The 405-nt window shown below is 61.7% G+C and overlaps 1 protein-coding gene across 1 annotated transcript in view; it reads left to right on the forward strand.

The window, feature by feature from the left end:
• The window catches only part of DNAH10 (dynein, axonemal, heavy chain 10), a 66,509-nt gene that overhangs the window by 1,282 nt on the left and 64,822 nt on the right, over positions 1-405 (forward strand). The window lies entirely within an intron of this gene.

Here is a 405-nt window from a genome sequence, read left to right on the forward strand (position 1 = left end):
TGCCCACCCACCCCCGACCTCCGCCTCCCTCGGGAGCCCGCCTTAGATGGTTGTGGTCGCCCACCCAGTGCGGGGACTGTCGGGGTCCCTGGTGAGCGGGGGAGCTGCCCCTGCTCGCACAGCCCGCTGGGGAAGGAGCCCTTGAGGGCAAACGCCGAATCAGTGCTTCTTCCGCACCGGGTTGGTTCCACGGCTTATAACAGCTCATTCATGCTGTGAGGTGGGAGTATTGTTAACCCATTTTACAGATGAGCAAGCTGTGGCACAGGGAGGCCGAAAGGACTCACTATGTAGGTCACCCAGGCAGTCAAGATTCAAGAATAGGAGCCACTGCTCAGTGACAGGCCAGGGACCCGCCCGGGTGCTGGGGGACACTTCCTCCTTCCTCTCCCTGATACTGGCAGG

The sequence above is a fragment of the Myotis davidii genome, unplaced genomic scaffold (assembly GCF_000327345.1).
Source record: "Myotis davidii unplaced genomic scaffold, ASM32734v1 scaffold43, whole genome shotgun sequence".
Taxonomy (NCBI): domain Eukaryota; kingdom Metazoa; phylum Chordata; class Mammalia; order Chiroptera; family Vespertilionidae; genus Myotis; species Myotis davidii.